The sequence below is a fragment of the Vicia villosa genome, unplaced genomic scaffold (genome assembly GCF_029867415.1).
Source record: "Vicia villosa cultivar HV-30 ecotype Madison, WI unplaced genomic scaffold, Vvil1.0 ctg.000291F_1_1, whole genome shotgun sequence".
NCBI classification, from domain to species: domain Eukaryota; kingdom Viridiplantae; phylum Streptophyta; class Magnoliopsida; order Fabales; family Fabaceae; genus Vicia; species Vicia villosa.
The window spans coordinates 603500-626255 of NW_026705125.1; the positions used below are offsets into that span (position 1 = coordinate 603500).

Below are 22756 nucleotides of genomic sequence, written 5' to 3' on the forward strand. Positions count from 1 at the left end.
CTTCTGAATACAGAGTCAAAACTTCTTTTGTTGTGAACGTTGATGTTGCTTGTACTTCTGAGGAAACTTAATATTATTTGTAATGTCAAGCCTTTGTTTCTATGATGACTTCTAATCTTCTGTCAGTGATTGTTGAATTCTTGCTTTATTTTCGGAACTTCTGATCATTTACTCATGTGATCTTCTTGTTGTACTGAGACTTCATGTATCTGATATTTCTGTTTAATTCCTTGAAGCTTGTCTGAATTTCTTTCTGATGCTGTCGTATAAGGCTTATAGCATAATATCTGCACACTCAATGAAAGCATTAGTAGTAAAATTGTTACTCACAAAATATATGTTTGTTATCATCAAAACCATATTCTGAACATAGATTCTCAATCTTGTTCTAACAAAACTTACATTCCTCCAATGCCCTGTCATTTGTACCAAAGTCATTGTCATAAAAAACATACAACCTCGAATACAACAATCAATCTTTTCTAGTCCTAACTTCGACAACATCCTCTTTGTATCATAGTAACTTGTAGGCATGTTTTCTTTCAAAGTCCAGCATCATCTTCTCAAAGAATTCAAAACACTGATCGGAAACATTCCAATTTGACTTTGCAGCCAAGAGCTTCACACACATTGATAACCTAGAGTCAGATAACCCCTCAAACAATGGTATATTTTTTTCTTTCAATAGTTAATAAAACTTTTTGCACTTTCTTATTCGGGAGCTCTTCCGCATTAAAGTCTTAAGGTTCATCATAAGCCACATTTACCCTAAATGTATCATCGACCATATCATCTACTAGGTTAAATTGTTCATTTTTTGCATTTGTGATTGACTCTTTGGAGCATCTCTATTTATCTCTGGTCTAATATGTGTTTGACTGCTAGAAGTCTCTATATTCATCTCTGGCAGTTTGTCCAAACCCAATAATTTGGCCTAAAACCCACTCTCTCCAAGTGACGTTGCACATCACTAAGGTCACTAATTATATTTCTGCAACCACATTTTAAACACAGACATCTCACTCTCCTTCGCTTCAACAACATTCTTAAGCAAACACATATTCCAGAAAACTGACAACTCCTTCCATTAAATGTGGTTTAAGCCCACGTCTTCCTGAAAACATTCTATCGTACATCCAACTACGGTAGAATTAATAATATTCCATATTGCACACATGTACAACATCGTTCATGTTTATAAAGAAGAGTGATTTATCGGGAATTTTAAGATTTTTATCAATAACATCATATTATAGCTATAAAATTGATAATATTTCATACTAGTTATTTTTTCTTAAAATAAAGTATTCATTTATTCTAGATATATATATCCACTTATAAATATTTATATTAGCTAAACATATATTATTAACTTATTCTAACTATCTTTATCTATAGTTTTTTTATAAATAGAATATATATATATATATATATATATATATATATATATATTTACACACATATATATATATATATATATATATATATATATATATATATATATATATATATATATATATATATATATATCTGTGTCATTCTTCCGATGCTCGTATGTGTCATTCTTTTGGTACTCGTCTGTATCTTCTTTTGATGCTCGTATGTGTCATTCCTTTGGTACTCGTCTGTATCTTCTTTTGATGCTCGTATGTGTCATTCCTTTGGTACTCGTATGTATTTCTTTTCGATACTCGTCTGTGTCATTCCTCTGGTACTCGTTTGTATTTTCTTTCGATACTCGTCTGTATCTCTCTTCAAACATTCGTCTATGTTACCTTACCTTTCTGTCAAACCTATTTCTCTTCCAATCACTTTCACATTAATCATTTCCATCGAGAACCTTGTATTGGCACTTTGGCTACGTTACAAGTTATCATCATTCAGCTGCAATTATTCACTATATACTTTTCCACCAGAAAGAAAGAAAAAAACAAAATTCTCTCTCCCCATCAGATATCAAAAAAACATAAGGATAACACTTACACCATCTTCTTTTCAGGACAAATTTTCTGGTCTGGATATTTAATCTTCTTCTACCTCGAATGTTCGAAAGGCTAGCGCCAATCTCACCTTCAAGTTTAAGACGATTAAATAGGGGCAGCTGTCATACCCCAAATTTGTCCTACCCCTTTACTTCTAACTGGCTTAGGCTTACATCCATATACATATTCCATTTAGGTCATCATCATATCATACACTCACTAAACCATCTAGGGTTCAAGAGATCAGTGGTTATGGTATTAATCAGTGGTTCACTGGATTAAGGTTTTCAATTGGGCTTTGTCCATCATTCAAAGTGTGACACATTTGGTTATTTGGGCGGCAAATCATTGTCCTTGGATTTTTGCATAGATTCAGACATACCGTGTGTAATGTCAAGACTTCTTGGTCAAAGTCATTTGTAAGGCTTTTTGGAATTATGTTATCATGTTTCATTCAAGTTGCAAATTAAAGAAAGAGTTGGAATTCAAATGGTAGCAAACGGAGGAAATCCTTTTCAAATTCAAAGTCTTGGAGTTACATGGAGTTTGTTACATGGGAATCAAGGAAGTTTATTATAAACTCATTACAAAAGTCAACATACAAAGATACAAGAGACCATTTCAAATTCAAGTGTACAATACAAGGAAAATGAAATTACATTCAAAAATACACTTTTCACAACAATTGACCACTGACCACTTGCCCATTTCCTCTAAATCCTAACTCCATTTACTCCATTTATGTCTTCACTTCATCATGTACATGTGCCTCCATTTTCCAAGTATACCATAAACCTGCATAAGATAAAGCTACTTCAGTACCTACACCATATTTCAAACCACATACAAAAAACCTGTATGTACACCAAAACAGTCAGCACTACAATTCAACTCACCAAAAAACAATCCACAAAGCATCACAGGCAATTTGCCGTAACAAAAAAATAACAGTTCCTTAGCATACTGAGTTTCCAACATTTTGATTTTTGATTTCAAACTAACATCAATCAACCAAGTTTACATTCCGATCCTAACAGAAAAAGCTAATCCCGGCTGTTTCCATACAATCCAAATCCAATCGCCATCTCTAAGTTCATACCATGACAGTTCGCATTCAGTTCAGTTTCGAACAAATTACCACAAACACATTCAAAGATTATATTAGTTTACAACCTGTCAATACTCCATTCAATATACGCCCAGTTCGTACTTGCATTGAATCAGATCTGAGGCACACCACGGAGCCTCAAATTGCAACCATGCTCATAATCTCGTTCCGTCTGTAAGCAAATGCCATCTCGCTGTCAGCCCTGCATAATAAGATCCACACCATTTTAAAACAAAAGCTTCAACCTGCACTCAAAGGAGAAATCCATTTCAGTTTACTAACAGCCACATAAACTACATGCCTGCAAGTCCAAGCAAAAAAATAGTTGCATACCACATTACAACTCAACACCATGCTCACCAAAACCACATTGATATTCAAGTCCACATACACTACAGTTAACAACCATTCAATAGTTCACTAAAAGTTTGTAAATAACTTCTAACAACATAAACCACCCTTAACCGAACACTAACTTCTTCTAACAGAATCCCAACTACCTCACAACAGAATTGTAATTTCCTAACTGCTAATCCCAAACCTATAATTGCCTTCACATAACCACTTTCTAACAAATTCTAAAACAATAACTGAATCTTATAACCACCAACCAACAGAAAAAAAACAGTTTGTAACTAACTCAATTTTAAGATTCCAACAAACTCAATCGATTCAATCTCACCCTCCAATATCTCAACAGAAAATCACCATCCTATGGCTCAGCTAACTCCACCTCTAACTGTAAATTCAAATCTCCCTCCACAATTCAAAACTACACGCTCATTTTCACCTTTCTCAATCTCCTTCACATTTCACCATTCTCTGAACACCATTCACCACGTCATTTACTTCATCCATTCACCATTCTTACAGACACCATTTTCTCTCTGCTTCTCTCAATCTCCTTCCATTCTCTCTGCATTCAATCATCCCTAACCATACACCACACGCTCAATCCACCATTGAAGGAGCTTCGATCTTTGAAGCTCCATTCGATTGAGCTTAACCTCCATCAATTCCTAATCTACATAGCCTCATCACACGCAACAATTCATACACGGCAAACGATTCGGAAAGCAGAAGAAGAAGATGAAGAAGAAAGAAGATTCGTAGAAGGAAGAGAATAAGAGATCAAGAACTTACTCGATTTCGCGTTTATTTCGCAATTTCGTCGCTGGAGCCTCCTCTCTGGATTTCTTCAGCCATTGACCCATGTACATCACTCCAGGTAAGCCTCACGAACATCCTTTCATTCTACGATTCGAGCATCACGCGTCTTCATGCTATGATTTTATCGTCGATTCATTTATGTCACCACCGGTTCATAGATTATGTCTTCATGAGTAATTCCCCCATGGCATCGGCGCGAGATCCTTCGTTTTGAGCGTGTAATTTCGTCTTCAAAGTTTTAGGGTTTTGCTATTAGATTAGATTTAGGGAGATGAAAGAGGAGTTGAAGAAAACTAAGGGTAGATTCGAGGTTGTGAGGTCAAAGCAAGGAGGATGAGGGAATAAGTCTAGGATTTGGCCGTGCTCCGCCGCCTCCGGCGTGGCGGGCGATTTCCAGCGAGTTTAGTACGAGAGAGAAGAATGAGCGAAGTGAGGGAAAGAGTTTCTGATTATGAAGTTCAATGGTCGTAACCATACCAAAACGCACCGTTTCCCTTTTTCTTTTTATATTCCTTTTAAATTTTCTTTTTTTCTGTTATAAAAAATTAAACAAAAACTGATAGTTGGATCAATGCCCATGGGCCCCTACATGAATTGCTACTATTCTCACCCTCTTGGCCCATAACACCATTTTTACTGAAAAAAACTGTGATACAAAAACTCTGCTTGGGCCTCCTTCCTTTGGGCCCTGCGCCCACTACTCCTGCACCACCATTTCTGATGTAACACCCCGTGAGCCCTTTTAGTTTCCATTAAATTTTAGGTTTTACTTCTTTTTTTGGTAATAAAAAATATTAGTTTCTTGAGTAGATTTTTCGGTTAATTTTGACATTTAATTGATTGATTTCGCTTCACTAAAAACTCATAAAAATAGTGGTATTTTTTAGTTTAATTTTGTACTAATTTTGAATTGCTTGAATTGTTTTTGTACCATTTCCATGTTATTTTTGTATGATTGTTATGTGATTTTGTTGCTTAGCTTTTGGCCATATTTTAGGCCTACTTTGTTAATATCATTAGTATGCTCCTTTTAGGATTCCATTACCATGTTAACATTAGACTTAGACTAGAATAATAACAATTAGGCTTAGAAATTAGGCTAGTCCCCTTTTTTTCATTCTTTTTCTTTTACAATATTAAAACATCTAATAAATATCAAAATAAAATCCCTTTAAACAATACAAAGAAAACACTTAAAAAAACATTAATAAAAAAAGTGAAAATCATTAAATAGGGAATGGAAGCTTGAATCTCCCTTGCTTAAGGGAATCATTCGAGTACTTGGATTTCCCTCTGCTTAAGGGAACCATTCGAGCGTAAGTTCCCAATTTCTAAAAAACACCAACCAAAGAGTAACTCGAGTTTCCCTTGCTTAAGGGATTTCCTCGAAACACTCAAAATCTCTCTCATCTCTTTTCTTAAGGGGCAATGTTATTTCCGCTCGTACGCATCGTAGGTCGTCCCTTATGCAAGAGCGCGAACGTTAACTCCGCCCAAATAAAAAACACAAAAACAAATAAAAATCGTGAGCCAAGCTACGGTAACTCTGATTCCTGAAAAGGATACGTAGGCAGCGGGGTATGGCCCGTGCGAGTACAATTCTTTCTTTACCCTACATTTTGCATTCATTCGCATTTAGACATAGACATAGATATACACCCTTTAGATAGAAACGAACATAGGTGGATACCATCGAGTACGATGGGCGTGAGGGGTGCTAAAACCTTCCCCTCGCGTAACCGACTCCCGTACCTTGATTCTCTGGTCGCAAGACCCTGTTCTTATCCTTTCTTAGGTTTTCTGATATTCCTTTCCCTTATGGGATAAATATATTAGTGGCGACTCTGTTCATTTTTTCGCGAGCGTGCGACAGTCATCCACAAACTTCTTTTCAAATTTTGGTTGCATTTGGTCTACACAATTTCAAGAGAAAGCCAATTTTATAGTGTAAAGGTATAAAATCTCTCACTAACCATATATAACTTCTTCTTGTTACGTAAATTTCATTCTAATTTGTTCAACGTCAAATTCAAAGATATAAAATCTCTTACTAACTCCATATATTACTTATAAAATTCACATATAAATTGTTGTTGTTGCTTCAGTTGGATTTGCTCGATTGCAGGTTGTATGGCGTTGCTGCTAAGACCTTCTTGGTGTGTTATCTCACGTTGATGAAGTTTTTAGTCTTTCTGAATTGACGTGCTTTGCAGGTTGTTGAAGCTTTTGAAATGGGGGAAGTTGGTGGATGGATTTGGAGGAAGATTGTTTACAGATCTGTGTGATGGTTTACAAAGTGTGTTTGTAGTATATGTGAAATTTGTGTTGAAAATTTCAGCCTTTGGTGAAATTTGAGAAATCGTGTTGTATGCATATATATATATATATATATATATATATATATATATATATATATATATATGAATTATGGACAATGACAATGACTAATAAAACAACCCAATTTTATATTAAGTTATAGCCTTTGGCATGTATCAACATATGAATTATGGATTTTCTTTTAATAAATATATCCAAATATATGATTTTCTTTTTTAAATTGAATTAAAAATAAACAATTTTAATTAGTCAAGATTTATTTAGGGAGTTGATATTTTTCAAGAGATATTTACATGTGAAATTGAGCTGAAATCAAATAGTTAAAAGATTCAAGGATACATTTATAGAAACAAAAAAAAGTTTTTAATAAACATGTTATAAAATAATAAACATGTCATCAACGTTGTGAGAGGAAAAAGGAAATCGTTATTCTGGTGTTAAATCAGCTGTGTAAAAAAATTGTTTTGTTTCGTCTCAAATTTAAGTACGTTATTTTTATTAATTATTACGTTAAATATTTATATTCATTTTACTTGTTAGACTTTCTTTTACCATGTTCAAATTATTATTTTTTCAATTCGATTGTAACACCCCATACATAACTGACTAGTATATTATGCATGAAACGTTAAAATTGATATTGAGTACATACAAAAGCTAAGATACAAGATGATCCATATGAATACAACATGGAATCATATTAACAATTACAAAACATGTGTCTTCATGGATCTGCACAGCGGAAAGATGAGATCTGACGAGGTCTCCGAGCCATCACCACTTCGTTGTCTTCATTCCAAACCTGTTACCTGTCAAACGCTACTAAACCGCACCTGAAAAAAAAATAAGTTGATTGGGGTGAGATTACTAAATCTCAGTGAGTCCTCCTATCCTATGGGTCCACTCGGTTCTACAGGGTACATGCATCAACAAAACCGAATCCACCATTGATCCGGGGTTTATCCTCGCATCCGGTACAAATACGGAGCAAACACATGATTCGTCCACCATAGGAGTCATCATATCACAAGTATACAAATAGTATAACAACCACGTATGCCATAACCCATACCCGTGTATGGGGAATCCAGAAGTACGTTAATACCGCTAGACTAAGCTACTAACACACCCTCGGTGGGTTCACCCATGCCTATTTGTCAAGAGACTTGCACAAGCACCCTGCAAGAATGATTAAATGGGTTCGCACAAGCCTACATGGCTGCGAGATGACCTTGCCTAAGAGGCGACACCGTCCCATTAACCATCTGTACGCACGTGGTGTTAACAGCAAGTGCAACACGCCGTCTCGACGCATGAGCCCATCCGGGTAGGAACCTAATGATGTAGCCTACATGGCATCACTAGAGATGGTTTACCTGTTATGCGTAGGCTTACTTAGCCGCATAACGCCATCATACCGAGCACGCGAGTGTGTATACAGCAAGTGAGTAAAAAGCCCCGTACGGCACTCACAAGCACACTGCAACGGTAGTTCAGGTATGTGCCTCTGGGATCCATGATCAGGGCAGTCCCACGGACAACTCCAGGACCCACGGTCCGAATCGTAACTTAGTACCGGGTCTACTTCGATTCTAGCATACCACACGCATAACAAGCGTCAATCACACAATACAATCAATACCGATCGTTTAACCAAAACGACGGTGTTAGCAGGATTTTCATGTATAAAACATAATGGCATAACATTCTCAATTATGGATATCACATCACAATAAGCAATAAACTACTATGCCTTGCTTAACATAAGAATTATTATTCAATTGGTAAAGACATAAGTTCCCATGCTAATCCGTTGATTTACTAAGTGGGGCTCCACTATTATTAAATCAATAATTCTGGTTTGGGGACCTATTTAATTAGAAAGTACACGTCGCTAGCTTTCCAACGATATATGGTACGCGCCAAACGGATATACGAAGTGGGAGTTATGAATTTTCGAAATTCTAAAAATTCTGCTCAGCATGCAGAGTAACGGGTTACTTCATTTCAAGTAACCGGTTACTTCAGCCCAGAATCCATTTTTCTCACTTTCGCTCCCAGGTAACCGGTTACCTCATCCAAGTAACCGGTTACTTCACCTGCAGAACCCAAAATTCTGCATTTTAAAGCTTCTAAACCAGTGCCAAACCTATCCAAATAATGCCCAGCTTCACATACAATCCATAAACGAATTCCAACATATTGTAATCACCCAAAGCATACATTATCATCATGGAAACATATTTTATCATTCACTTAAGCATGCAATATGTTCATCTCAATCTAAACCCTTGACATGCATTTTTCCCCAAATTCTACCCAAGTTCTATCTAAAGGACTCACCTTGCTAAAATGGAGGTTGAGATCATGTTCTTTGCTGCCATTGCACTCCCACCATAGACAAAGTTCCACTTCATCTTCATCAAACCCGTATCCACTCTTGTACCACTTTCAGCATCACTGACACAACTTCAAGGTCAGATTTCTCCTTCGAAACAGAAGCTATAAATGCGAACCATAGGTGCAAATCGAAGAGAAATTCGTTAGCTTTCCAATGGGACCGGAATCGTTACGATCGGAGTTACGAGTTGAGAGTTATACCTGTTTTAGTGGAAGCTGTCCATTGTGTACGAAAATGAGTCTTGAAGGTGACATCCATGAGCTTCTCTTCTAAACTCTCTCCACTTTAGTTGTAAAAATCTGACTTAGAAACACTAACCCTCCAAACATGCCCTTATGATCATGCAATAGAGATCAAGGTCCATTATATCCTGCAACTTGTTCATATTTACAACAATGCCATGTAGTCATATTCTAACTATGTCATTAGATTCTAACCATTCCACATGAAACTTTTCCTTAATAATCCTTCTTAGATTAATATAATCCAATATCAATATGCCTTCTAATCATCACTTAACCAATTAAATGATAATTATTGGGTTTAGAGAGTCAGGGTATTACATTCTCCCCCCCTTAAATAGAATTCGTCCTCGAATTCCTTCCGTTCATCACGAAAACCAACCCTTCGTATCTCTCCAATCAGGGGAAAGGATGTTACTCACATTCGTCCTTAGATAATCTCACTACTCTGTCTGAGGATCATTCGGTACGAGGAAACGTAATCTGCCAAAATACTTGCATCCCGCTATACATGATTAGAAACCTTAACCATCAAGTAACACGTCTCTTCAGATACTTCGTCTTGACATACCTAAGAAAAGATTCTTCCAGGGTCCTTGACTTTCACTACTCTGCACTGAATCTCCAAAACTTCAAAAACTCTAATAATCCACTCATGCTGGATATCTGCTATACAAACTCTGTTGTGCTCACTCTTGTCCAACAAACTTACTGATTCACTCAGGCTCCTTGAATTACTTCCCATCCAAGCATTCTTGCCACAATATTCCTTTCTATGACGGCACTCCAAATTATTCTCCACAGAAGTCCATACGATGATGTTAGGCATTAGCCAATTTTCTTGGTCCTAACTTCTGGTTTCCAAGGTGTTAGGATGGTTGTCCCAAGTTTACCTTTACTTATACAACTGATTCTTCTTACTTTAACCCTTACTCCAGTTTAGACATAACAACTGTCACCGCAAACCACGAAGTTGTAACATCTTGCAACTATAGCCTTGACATCTATCAACTTCACACAAGATTCTACTGATGAGAAGTGAAATTCCACAGCTGACCTGTAACCATTGTCCAAGTCTTCCTGCATGATCATAGTGCACAAGGCTTAACCATAAAGAACTTGTGCCAACTGAATGTCCTTACTAGCCTTCAGCATTCCAGCGGTCACGATACTATATCAAACCCTTGTTGCTTACAAGCTCAACTGATGATCTACTAACATTGGACCACATGTCATCCACGAAGTATATTCCCAAGCTGGTTCATTGACAACACCTCATGAGTTTATAGTAATCCTTGAGAGACTGGAATGAACAAAACGTCGCTTCAAAAATTTCCCCTTAGGAAGATACTTTAATCCCAACATAAAATCCTACGAATAGTCCGTTCAGTCTTACCTCAGACTTATCTGATTCTTCCTTGATCCGTTGCGCTACTCTGATTCCAACAAGTCACACACCTTGAAATCCTCGGAGTCACGTTATATCCATAATTCACTTAGTTTCCTTTAATACACAATAATTCCTTATCCACAGTTGTCCAATTACAACACGTTCCAGGTCTCCATATACGTCCATCATCAACTACTACTCGTCAGAGTTGCATACTCTCAAGAATCAAGCTTCTACTTACTCTGCCATTCCCTACAGTTTATCTACCACAACTTAGGTACATATTTCATCCTCAGGACATAGAAACCCAAACACTCACAGACTTAGAGGTTCGTCCTTGTCACTGATTCCCATAGTGTATAACTGCTATGTCTATCATTCCTACAAATCTTGTTGCTCAACCGGTATATCGAATCCTTCACGACATATTGCAGTTCATGATAACTCTAGCAGTTTTACACAACTTCTACCCCAACCGTACACCTTCATTCTCTTAGCGTAGTATCGCCTCTGATAACTCGTGCGACTTACTGATATGACGATCCTCCCATAGCCACACTCCATTCACACAGTCATCTAACGTATGTTCCACCTCTGAATCAGACACTGAACTGCCTTCCTCAGTGGCTGCATCCTTCATTGCAGTGCTTCCAACGGTCTGAGTGTAGCCACAATGCAAGAAATTGCACTTTGCACTTCGAACGTCTCTTTTATAAACTCCTTAGCAGTTCTCAAACCAAAATGTCCATGCCTTACCAAGATTAACACTTCTCCATTCAGAGTATCTAGCAATACTTTACCAGACACATCACACATCAAACTAGTCCAGGACACAATTCGCATATTCCATCACCGGTCGCTAATGGTACATGATAGCCATTCACTATGCTGACCAGGATATCATGGCCGCACATAAGTTCCACTCTAGACACTCATGGAAAAATGCCAACTTAACACTCCACGAAACGAGAACATCCCTAAGGTACAATCAGATACTAACTCATGCGATCACGATCACTCAGAGTCTCCATAAGTATAGTATTGGATCTTGATCCATCACACCATCGCCTGTCTAGTTATTCTTCTACTATCGAGCGTGACGTATGGATCCTCATCCCACATACGTTATGAGAGTCTGGATATGTGTCTCACGAGTGCCAAATCAGAATTCTACCTTAAGCTTCAGATCACCTTTGTCCCACACATGTCAGAAAAAGATGGCTCACGCATCTTTGTGCACGATAGCGATACTGTGGCATTATACCCGTCTGGTAGTACCAACATGGTGGTCTAACTCCGAGGCAATGTATCCAGGTAAACTACCTCAGTGGCGTATAATGACCCACACGAGTATCCTATTATCACAACCGACAAGTGTCTGAACAGGCTTCCAATAGGCTCATCGTTCCTAAAGTCCTTCGAATCACACTCCCCAGGATGCTAAAACCTGAGAGTGCTACACACCAAGGTTACTTACTCGGAAAGCCAAAACGCCAAGCACGAAGATTGAAGTTCAACTTCGGATTACCATGCAGGACGCGTACCCTCTCTTCCCACGCATGCATGAGATTCCAAGGATAATTCAGTCCAGATAGGAATATCATAGTTCCTAACATTCGGCTCAACTGCGATCATCCTACTGATGTTCCAGATAGATCTTAGTTCCTACTCGCCTGAACGCCCAACGCCAAGCGTAGTTCTATGGCTTCACTCAGGGTCAGACAAACAACAACTAACAAGAGCTTAGGTCACTGCATTTCACGCTTCTACATCATTTCATATTCCATCTAGCGTAGTTCTAGAACTTAAATATAAAATGATGAGAATGGAAATGCATGCCCTCTTCCCCGACAAGGTATTCAAGCTTCGCCAATCTTAAGCTACCACACCCATACATTCCACCAACATCTACTAGGTAACTACTCTCGCTTAGGGTACTTCAAGTTGGATCAGGATCTAACACTTCATCCATCCAATTACTGTCCATACCAGCGCAATCAGAGAATGGTCTGACTTCTATGTCCTTACTTCCAAAGGTTATTCTGTCCTATCAGCTCATCAGTCACACCCAACACCGACAGCATCATCAGTACTGAATCCTACTAATTCACAGCTCAACACCTTCGGAGAATCTCCCTTACACGGCTCCTACTCAATCCTATTTGGATTTCCCTTGCTATTACCAAGACTTAGAGAATTTCACTTCGTCCAATCAAAATCCTGGGGGTTTTAGCTGTCTCCATCCACACCTTGACAATTTGGATATTACTACTTTGTGTCAACCGCTCTCCTTAATCCTGACAACTCCAATATTCCTTCTACTTACGTCGTCCGATAAATCCAGATTCCATATACAATCCACCACCCAACTGATCCTTTCTACTTGGGTTCACAACACTACAGGTTTTCGAGTCCTCGTGGCGGCTCTGCCGTAATCCTACTGTCTCACACTCAGTCGATGAGTTGATCAAGTTCAACGACTGAATGAGATATCAGTAAAATCAGGCTAGCAACACACACTTGAGAGGAGGAAAAAGAATTGCTAGTGATGTCTCATGGCTCGGCCGAGAATCGACCTGCTCTGATACCAACTGTAACACCCCATACATAACTGACTAGTATATTATGCATGAAACGTTAAAATTGATATTGAGTACATACAAAAGCTAAGATACAAGATGATCCATATGAATACAACATGGAATCATATTAACAATTACAAAACATGTGTCTTCATGGATCTGCACAGCGGAAAGATGAGATCTGACGAGGTCTCCGAGCCATCACCACTTCGTTGTCTTCATTCCAAACCTGTTACCTGTCAAACGCTACTAAACCGCACCTGAAAAAAAAATAAGTTGATTGGGGTGAGATTACTAAATCTCAGTGAGTCCTCCTATCCTATGGGTCCACTCGGTTCTACAGGGTACATGCATCAACAAAACCGAATCCACCATTGATCCGGGGTTTATCCTCGCATCCGGTACAAATACGGAGCAAACACATGATTCGTCCACCATAGGAGTCATCATATCACAAGTATACAAATAGTATAACAACCACGTATGCCATAACCCATACCCGTGTATGGGGAATCCAGAAGTACGTTAATACCGCTAGACTAAGCTACTAACACACCCTCGGTGGGTTCACCCATGCCTATTTGTCAAGAGACTTGCACAAGCACCCTGCAAGAATGATTAAATGGGTTCGCACAAGCCTACATGGCTGCGAGATGACCTTGCCTAAGAGGCGACACCGTCCCATTAACCATCTGTACGCACGTGGTGTTAACAGCAAGTGCAACACGCCGTCTCGACGCATGAGCCCATCCGGGTAGGAACCTAATGATGTAGCCTACATGGCATCACTAGAGATGGTTTACCTGTTATGCGTAGGCTTACTTAGCCGCATAACGCCATCATACCGAGCACGCGAGTGTGTATACAGCAAGTGAGTAAAAAGCCCCGTACGGCACTCACAAGCACACTGCAACGGTAGTTCAGGTATGTGCCTCTGGGATCCATGATCAGGGCAGTCCCACGGACAACTCCAGGACCCACGGTCCGAATCGTAACTTAGTACCGGGTCTACTTCGATTCTAGCATACCACACGCATAACAAGCGTCAATCACACAATACAATCAATACCGATCGTTTAACCAAAACGACGGTGTTAGCAGGATTTTCATGTATAAAACATAATGGCATAACATTCTCAATTATGGATATCACATCACAATAAGCAATAAACTACTATGCCTTGCTTAACATAAGAATTATTATTCAATTGGTAAAGACATAAGTTCCCATGCTAATCCGTTGATTTACTAAGTGGGGCTCCACTATTATTAAATCAATAATTCTGGTTTGGGGACCTATTTAATTAGAAAGTACACGTCGCTAGCTTTCCAACGATATATGGTACGCGCCAAACGGATATACGAAGTGGGAGTTATGAATTTTCGAAATTCTAAAAATTCTGCTCAGCATGCAGAGTAACGGGTTACTTCATTTCAAGTAACCGGTTACTTCAGCCCAGAATCCATTTTTCTCACTTTCGCTCCCAGGTAACCGGTTACCTCATCCAAGTAACCGGTTACTTCACCTGCAGAACCCAAAATTCTGCATTTTAAAGCTTCTAAACCAGTGCCAAACCTATCCAAATAATGCCCAGCTTCACATACAATCCATAAACGAATTCCAACATATTGTAATCACCCAAAGCATACATTATCATCATGGAAACATATTTTATCATTCACTTAAGCATGCAATATGTTCATCTCAATCTAAACCCTTGACATGCATTTTTCCCCAAATTCTACCCAAGTTCTATCTAAAGGACTCACCTTGCTAAAATGGAGGTTGAGATCATGTTCTTTGCTGCCATTGCACTCCCACCATAGACAAAGTTCCACTTCATCTTCATCAAACCCGTATCCACTCTTGTACCACTTTCAGCATCACTGACACAACTTCAAGGTCAGATTTCTCCTTCGAAACAGAAGCTATAAATGCGAACCATAGGTGCAAATCGAAGAGAAATTCGTTAGCTTTCCAATGGGACCGGAATCGTTACGATCGGAGTTACGAGTTGAGAGTTATACCTGTTTTAGTGGAAGCTGTCCATTGTGTACGAAAATGAGTCTTGAAGGTGACATCCATGAGCTTCTCTTCTAAACTCTCTCCACTTTAGTTGTAAAAATCTGACTTAGAAACACTAACCCTCCAAACATGCCCTTATGATCATGCAATAGAGATCAAGGTCCATTATATCCTGCAACTTGTTCATATTTACAACAATGCCATGTAGTCATATTCTAACTATGTCATTAGATTCTAACCATTCCACATGAAACTTTTCCTTAATAATCCTTCTTAGATTAATATAATCCAATATCAATATGCCTTCTAATCATCACTTAACCAATTAAATGATAATTATTGGGTTTAGAGAGTCAGGGTATTACATTCTCCCCCCCTTAAATAGAATTCGTCCTCGAATTCCTTCCGTTCATCACGAAAACCAACCCTTCGTATCTCTCCAATCAGGGGAAAGGATGTTACTCACATTCGTCCTTAGATAATCTCACTACTCTGTCTGAGGATCATTCGGTACGAGGAAACGTAATCTGCCAAAATACTTGCATCCCGCTATACATGATTAGAAACCTTAACCATCAAGTAACACGTCTCTTCAGATACTTCGTCTTGACATACCTAAGAAAAGATTCTTCCAGGGTCCTTGACTTTCACTACTCTGCACTGAATCTCCAAAACTTCAAAAACTCTAATAATCCACTCATGCTGGATATCTGCTATACAAACTCTGTTGTGCTCACTCTTGTCCAACAAACTTACTGATTCACTCAGGCTCCTTGAATTACTTCCCATCCAAGCATTCTTGCCACAATATTCCTTTCTATGACGGCACTCCAAATTATTCTCCACAGAAGTCCATACGATGATGTTAGGCATTAGCCAATTTTCTTGGTCCTAACTTCTGGTTTCCAAGGTGTTAGGATGGTTGTCCCAAGTTTACCTTTACTTATACAACTGATTCTTCTTACTTTAACCCTTACTCCAGTTTAGACATAACAACTGTCACCGCAAACCACGAAGTTGTAACATCTTGCAACTATAGCCTTGACATCTATCAACTTCACACAAGATTCTACTGATGAGAAGTGAAATTCCACAGCTGACCTGTAACCATTGTCCAAGTCTTCCTGCATGATCATAGTGCACAAGGCTTAACCATAAAGAACTTGTGCCAACTGAATGTCCTTACTAGCCTTCAGCATTCCAGCGGTCACGATACTATATCAAACCCTTGTTGCTTACAAGCTCAACTGATGATCTACTAACATTGGACCACATGTCATCCACGAAGTATATTCCCAAGCTGGTTCATTGACAACACCTCATGAGTTTATAGTAATCCTTGAGAGACTGGAATGAACAAAACGTCGCTTCAAAAATTTCCCCTTAGGAAGATACTTTAATCCCAACATAAAATCCTACGAATAGTCCGTTCAGTCTTACCTCAGACTTATCTGATTCTTCCTTGATCCGTTGCGCTACTCTGATTCCAACAAGTCACACACCTTGAAATCCTCGGAGTCACGTTATATCCATAATTCACTTAGTTTCCTTTAATACACAATAATTCCTTATCCACAGTTGTCCAATTACAACACGTTCCAGGTCTCCATATACGTCCATCATCAACTACTACTCGTCAGAGTTGCATACTCTCAAGAATCAAGCTTCTACTTACTCTGCCATTCCCTACAGTTTATCTACCACAACTTAGGTACATATTTCATCCTCAGGACATAGAAACCCAAACACTCACAGACTTAGAGGTTCGTCCTTGTCACTGATTCCCATAGTGTATAACTGCTATGTCTATCATTCCTACAAATCTTGTTGCTCAACCGGTATATCGAATCCTTCACGACATATTGCAGTTCATGATAACTCTAGCAGTTTTACACAACTTCTACCCCAACCGTACACCTTCATTCTCTTAGCGTAGTATCGCCTCTGATAACTCGTGCGACTTACTGATATGACGATCCTCCCATAGCCACACTCCATTCACACAGTCATCTAACGTATGTTCCACCTCTGAATCAGACACTGAACTGCCTTCCTCAGTGGCTGCATCCTTCATTGCAGTGCTTCCAACGGTCTGAGTGTAGCCACAATGCAAGAAATTGCACTTTGCACTTCGAACGTCTCTTTTATAAACTCCTTAGCAGTTCTCAAACCAAAATGTCCATGCCTTACCAAGATTAACACTTCTCCATTCAGAGTATCTAGCAATACTTTACCAGACACATCACACATCAAACTAGTCCAGGACACAATTCGCATATTCCATCACCGGTCGCTAATGGTACATGATAGCCATTCACTATGCTGACCAGGATATCATGGCCGCACATAAGTTCCACTCTAGACACTCATGGAAAAATGCCAACTTAACACTCCACGAAACGAGAACATCCCTAAGGTACAATCAGATACTAACTCATGCGATCACGATCACTCAGAGTCTCCATAAGTATAGTATTGGATCTTGATCCATCACACCATCGCCTGTCTAGTTATTCTTCTACTATCGAGCGTGACGTATGGATCCTCATCCCACATACGTTATGAGAGTCTGGATATGTGTCTCACGAGTGCCAAATCAGAATTCTACCTTAAGCTTCAGATCACCTTTGTCCCACACATGTCAGAAAAAGATGGCTCACGCATCTTTGTGCACGATAGCGATACTGTGGCATTATACCCGTCTGGTAGTACCAACATGGTGGTCTAACTCCGAGGCAATGTATCCAGGTAAACTACCTCAGTGGCGTATAATGACCCACACGAGTATCCTATTATCACAACCGACAAGTGTCTGAACAGGCTTCCAATAGGCTCATCGTTCCTAAAGTCCTTCGAATCACACTCCCCAGGATGCTAAAACCTGAGAGTGCTACACACCAAGGTTACTTACTCGGAAAGCCAAAACGCCAAGCACGAAGATTGAAGTTCAACTTCGGATTACCATGCAGGACGCGTACCCTCTCTTCCCACGCATGCATGAGATTCCAAGGATAATTCAGTCCAGATAGGAATATCATAGTTCCTAACATTCGGCTCAACTGCGATCATCCTACTGATGTTCCAGATAGATCTTAGTTCCTACTCGCCTGAACGCCCAACGCCAAGCGTAGTTCTATGGCTTCACTCAGGGTCAGACAAACAACAACTAACAAGAGCTTAGGTCACTGCATTTCACGCTTCTACATCATTTCATATTCCATCTAGCGTAGTTCTAGAACTTAAATATAAAATGATGAGAATGGAAATGCATGCCCTCTTCCCCGACAAGGTATTCAAGCTTCGCCAATCTTAAGCTACCACACCCATACATTCCACCAACATCTACTAGGTAACTACTCTCGCTTAGGGTACTTCAAGTTGGATCAGGATCTAACACTTCATCCATCCAATTACTGTCCATACCAGCGCAATCAGAGAATGGTCTGACTTCTATGTCCTTACTTCCAAAGGTTATTCTGTCCTATCAGCTCATCAGTCACACCCAACACCGACAGCATCATCAGTACTGAATCCTACTAATTCACAGCTCAACACCTTCGGAGAATCTCCCTTACACGGCTCCTACTCAATCCTATTTGGATTTCCCTTGCTATTACCAAGACTTAGAGAATTTCACTTCGTCCAATCAAAATCCTGGGGGTTTTAGCTGTCTCCATCCACACCTTGACAATTTGGATATTACTACTTTGTGTCAACCGCTCTCCTTAATCCTGACAACTCCAATATTCCTTCTACTTACGTCGTCCGATAAATCCAGATTCCATATACAATCCACCACCCAACTGATCCTTTCTACTTGGGTTCACAACACTACAGGTTTTCGAGTCCTCGTGGCGGCTCTGCCGTAATCCTACTGTCTCACACTCAGTCGATGAGTTGATCAAGTTCAACGACTGAATGAGATATCAGTAAAATCAGGCTAGCAACACACACTTGAGAGGAGGAAAAAGAATTGCTAGTGATGTCTCATGGCTCGGCCGAGAATCGACCTGCTCTGATACCAACTGTAACACCCCATACATAACTGACTAGTATATTATGCATGAAACGTTAAAATTGATATTGAGTACATACAAAAGCTAAGATACAAGATGATCCATATGAATACAACATGGAATCATATTAACAATTACAAAACATGTGTCTTCATGGATCTGCACAGCGGAAAGATGAGATCTGACGAGGTCTCCGAGCCATCACCACTTCGTTGTCTTCATTCCAAACCTGTTACCTGTCAAACGCTACTAAACCGCACCTGAAAAAAAAATAAGTTGATTGGGGTGAGATTACTAAATCTCAGTGAGTCCTCCTATCCTATGGGTCCACTCGGTTCTACAGGGTACATGCATCAACAAAACCGAATCCACCATTGATCCGGGGTTTATCCTCGCATCCGGTACAAATACGGAGCAAACACATGATTCGTCCACCATAGGAGTCATCATATCACAAGTATACAAATAGTATAACAACCACGTATGCCATAACCCATACCCGTGTATGGGGAATCCAGAAGTACGTTAATACCGCTAGACTAAGCTACTAACACACCCTCGGTGGGTTCACCCATGCCTATTTGTCAAGAGACTTGCACAAGCACCCTGCAAGAATGATTAAATGGGTTCGCACAAGCCTACATGGCTGCGAGATGACCTTGCCTAAGAGGCGACACCGTCCCATTAACCATCTGTACGCACGTGGTGTTAACAGCAAGTGCAACACGCCGTCTCGACGCATGAGCCCATCCGGGTAGGAACCTAATGATGTAGCCTACATGGCATCACTAGAGATGGTTTACCTGTTATGCGTAGGCTTACTTAGCCGCATAACGCCATCATACCGAGCACGCGAGTGTGTATACAGCAAGTGAGTAAAAAGCCCCGTACGGCACTCACAAGCACACTGCAACGGTAGTTCAGGTATGTGCCTCTGGGATCCATGATCAGGGCAGTCCCACGGACAACTCCAGGACCCACGGTCCGAATCGTAACTTAGTACCCGGGTCTACTTCGATTCTAGCATACCACACGCATAACAAGCGTCAATCACACAATACAATCAATACCGATCGTTTAACCAAAACGACGGTGTTAGCAGGATTTTCATGTATAAAACATAATGGCATAACATTCTCAATTATGGATATCACATCACAATAAGCAATAAACTACTATGCCTTGCTTAACATAAGAATTATTATTCAATTGGTAAAGACATAAGTTCCCATGCTAATCCGTTGATTTACTAAGTGGGGCTCCACTATTATTAAATCAATAATTCTGGTTTGGGGACCTATTTAATTAGAAAGTACACGTCGCTAGCTTTCCAACGATATATGGTACGCGCCAAACGGATATACGAAGTGGGAGTTATGAATTTTCGAAATTCTAAAAATTCTGCTCAGCATGCAGAGTAACGGGTTACTTCATTTCAAGTAACCGGTTACTTCAGCCCAGAATCCATTTTTCTCACTTTCGCTCCCAGGTAACCGGTTACCTCATCCAAGTAACCGGTTACTTCACCTGCAGAACCCAAAATTCTGCATTTTAAAGCTTCTAAACCAGTGCCAAACCTATCCAAATAATGCCCAGCTTCACATACAATCCATAAACGAATTCCAACATATTGTAATCACCCAAAGCATACATTATCATCATGGAAACATATTTTATCATTCACTTAAGCATGCAATATGTTCATCTCAATCTAAACCCTTGACATGCATTTTTCCCCAAATCCTACCCAAGTTCTATCTAAAGGACTCACCTTGCTAAAATGGAGGTTGAGATCATGTTCTTTGCTGCCATTGCACTCCCACCATAGACAAAGTTCCACTTCATCTTCATCAAACCCGTATCCACTCTTGTACCACTTTCAGCATCACTGACACAACTTCAAGGTCAGATTTCTCCTTCGAAACAGAAGCTATAAATGCGAACCATAGGTGCAAATCGAAGAGAAATTCGTTAGCTTTCCAATGGGACCGGAATCGTTACGATCGGAGTTACGAGTTGAGAGTTATACCTGTTTTAGTGGAAGCTGTCCATTGTGTACGAAAATGAGTCTTGAAGGTGACATCCATGAGCTTCTCTTCTAAACTCTCTCCACTTTAGTTGTAAAAATCTGACTTAGAAACACTAACCCTCCAAACATGCCCTTATGATCATGCAATAGAGATCAAGGTCCATTATATCCTGCAACTTGTTCATATTTACAACAATGCCATGTAGTCATATTCTAACTATGTCATTAGATTCTAACCATTCCACATGAAACTTTTCCTTAATAATCCTTCTTAGATTAATATAATCCAATATCAATATGCCTTCTAATCATCACTTAACCAATTAAATGATAATTATTGGGTTTAGAGAGTCAGGGTATTACATCGATTAATGTCGTTGTTTTGTTCACATCTTCATCAATGTAATTTGTTCAAAATGCACATTTTCTAACCATTTCTCACTACAATCACTTATCCAACTGAAATAATATATGCGCGCGCATGCATGCCATATGAAACCTTGAAATTTCAAATTATGGAGGCTATATTATTGCATCACTTGTTTTAACTAAAGACTCTTATGGTTTTCAAATATATATATATATATATATATATATATATATATATATATATATATATATATATATATATATATATATATATATATATATATATATATATATATATATATATATATATATATATATATATATATCCTATATCCTCTTCCCACAAAAATTTCCCTCCAAAACCTCCAACTCTCTATATTTTATTTGATCAATTAATTAATTATTTAATAAAATCTCATACATAAAAATAATATTTTATCACCACTTTTTTCCCATATTTACGTTGACAAAGTAGAAGAATTGTAACCGCTCCACCATTTTCTCATATTTTCACTACCCACTTCTTCATGCAACCTCTTTTTCAACATCATTAAATTTGTAGCTTTAAATATTTACAATTCCTAGAAGAATTCTTTATCTCCATATTTCTATTATCCATTTTTTGATCTACCTCTTTTTGAATAACATTAAATTTAAAGTTCCAAATATTTGCAGTTACTAAATGATCTTCAAATATCCATTATCCATTTGAGATGTCATCCACAAATTTATTTTCAAATTTTGGTTGCATTTGGTCTACACAATTTCAAGAGAAAGCCAATTTTATAGTGTAAAGGTATAAAATCTCTCACTAACCATATATAACTTCTTCTTGTTACGTAAATTTCATTCTAATGTGTTCAACGTCAAATTCAAAGATATAAAATCTCTTACTAACTCCATATATTACTTATAAAATTCAAATAAATTGTTGTTGTTGCTTCAGTTGGATTTGCTCGATTGCAGGTTGTATGGCGTTGCTGCTAAGACCTTCTTGGTGTGTTATCTCACGTTGATGAAGTTTTGAGTTCTTTCTGAATTGACGTGCTTTGCAGGTTGTTGAAGCTTTTGAAATGGGGGAAGCTGGTGGATGGATTTGGAGGA

At 38.8% G+C, this 22756-nt stretch overlaps 1 long non-coding RNA gene across 2 annotated transcripts; it reads right to left on the reverse strand.

Moving 5' to 3' along the window:
* Window positions 1-2472: 2472 nt before the first annotated feature.
* Window positions 2473-4713, reverse strand: LOC131626484 (uncharacterized). Of its 2 annotated transcripts, none has more exons than XR_009291156.1 (3): window positions 4234-4713; window positions 2879-3335; window positions 2473-2777 (listed from the first exon to the last, which is right to left on the reverse strand). It is a non-coding gene; the product is annotated as an uncharacterized LOC131626484 (long non-coding RNA). The 2 variants fall into 2 exon arrangements; XR_009291155.1 differs by having other exon boundaries at window positions 2474-2777; window positions 3156-3335.
* Between the last annotated feature and the right edge of the window lie 18043 nt (window positions 4714-22756).